Source organism: Corylus avellana, chromosome ca8, assembly GCF_901000735.1.
Source record: "Corylus avellana chromosome ca8, CavTom2PMs-1.0".
In the NCBI taxonomy this organism is placed as follows: domain Eukaryota; kingdom Viridiplantae; phylum Streptophyta; class Magnoliopsida; order Fagales; family Betulaceae; genus Corylus; species Corylus avellana.
Window position 1 is genome coordinate 3,001,061 of NC_081548.1, and position 2,225 is coordinate 3,003,285.

The following is a 2,225-nucleotide window of genomic DNA, read 5'->3' on the forward strand; positions in this document are numbered from 1 at the left end:
CCACACTCTTTATATATATATATATATATATATTTGTTTTTAATTTTTTATTATTTTGTTTTTTATTTATTTTTAAAAGTAAAATAATAACTTTTCTTTTAATGTGCCACGTGGTGGGTTGATGGCCCTAGAGATCCTAGCCATCAATTGGATCCCCTCCAGTCGATTTTGTACTGGAGAAGATCCTTATCCCTCAAACTACCACCCAATTGGTAATGTCTCCTCAAACTTTCAATTTTGATAATGTCCATTTCAAACTATCAAAACATTGTCAATGTCTTCTCAAGGCAAGCAAAAAGATAAAAATGCAACTATAAATTTTTCAATAAGACAAAAATACCCTTATAAATTCAAAAAACATTAAAAAAATTTTTTAAAGAAAATTTTAATTTAAAAAATTGATTTTTTTATTTTATTTTTTTTAAAAGAAACGATGACGGTGAAGACAAATTCGACGACGACGGTGAAGAAGAAGTGTGACTTCGCCGTAGGGCTCTCATTACAGGTGTCTCTCCCATAAGCATCTACCTATCTACTATCCATCTATCTATCTAATTTTTCTAAGGTTTGCAAACGATTTGATTTCTTTTCTTCATTACCTTTGGGGGGAAGGGGGGATTGGTTTTACACGACATGCAGTGGCGGCCAAGGGCACACCGGCCATCCCGGATTTTAATAAAAGAAATTTTTTTTAAAACGAAAATTTTATTCTTTTAAAACAGAAATTTTTATTTAAAAAATATAAAATGAAAATGTTCAATTTTTTTAAAAAAATTTTCTTATGAAAGAGAATTTTTTATTTTTAACTTTTGTCACCACTTGGATTTATTATTATTATTATTATTATTATTTTTTAGTTTTTTTTTTTCTAGAAGTTTTAATATTTTTTGTTTTTATTTTACTAAGGGTAATTTCGTGATTGAGGGGAACATTGACAATTTTTGGTAATTTTGGGAGGGAGACATTGTCATAATTGAAAGTTTTGGAGACATTGTTAATTAGGTGGTAGGTTGAGGAGAGTATGTGGACTTTCCCCAAATACTTTATATGTTAGGCCCTACTTATTAAAATTTTAAGTGCACATATGAAGAAAAATATTTAAGTATTAATTAAGTGATTAAATTTATATATTTCTATAAACTTAAACTTTTAAAACAAGTGATAATTTAACATTGAACATGTCTCTTAATTGGCAGATATGTCATGGAAGACAAGAAGTTAATGGTGAAACTCATAAATTAGCAAGAGAAATTGTACGTGCAACAAATTATAGAAAAAATATGGAGCGCTAGCGCTGGCTCTGTCTCTCATTTCCTTTGTAAAAAATGAAATGTTGTAGGTTCTGGGTGTAGCTTGTTTGAAACTTAAAAAGAATAAAAAAAAAAAAAAAAAGCGTAGAAACGCTTTTAAGGGTTAAAAAAGCCTTATAATGACAAAAAAATGACTTAAAAACTCTATTTCTTAAACACAATCTCAAACATACTCTTAATCATCCAAAATTATAAAATTTGTCTTCCATATATATCAATCAACTGATGCATCCTCTTTGAGAGCATCATCAACCGCTAGATCAACTTAAGCCCATGTTAGGTTGATGTTATTAGCTGACAAAAGTAGCAAAACTTGTCTACTCTGAGTATGTCGTGCCTACGTAATTAAAAGGACCCAATTCAAAACTTGTGCAGCAGAATCAGCACCAACCATAGGGGGCTTCAAGCGTGTAGCTATGGAAAATGATGAGTTATTCATCCAGTATATATAAAATACCAAAAACAGCGTAAAATTATTTTTGAAAACAGTCAAACGACTCAAACAGACCAAATAGTTTTGAACAATAACGTCCAGTTTCCCTCTTTATAAATGTCCGTAACATGAGATAGCACATTGTAGAGCCTCAATGCAACACAGCAAAGAGGCTTATCAGTTTATTAACAAAACTGATCAAGCATCAATGGTGGACAAGTGGCTTCAACCGCTACATCACAAACTGGCCAAGTTTCACTTTCCATGGGTACACGAGTTGAAACTTTCATTCAGGATTCAAATAAATATGCCCACAATAACAGCTCTGGTAGTCTGGTGGCAGTTTTTCATATCATATCATGTTTTAGAAGGAGAAAGGAGATGAGCAGTTGGGGAGAGACTTTTGGACTCTTTTATGTGTACGAGGGCGAAATTTTAGACCTTAGAAATAAATGATCAGTTGACCATGGAACTCTGTTAAG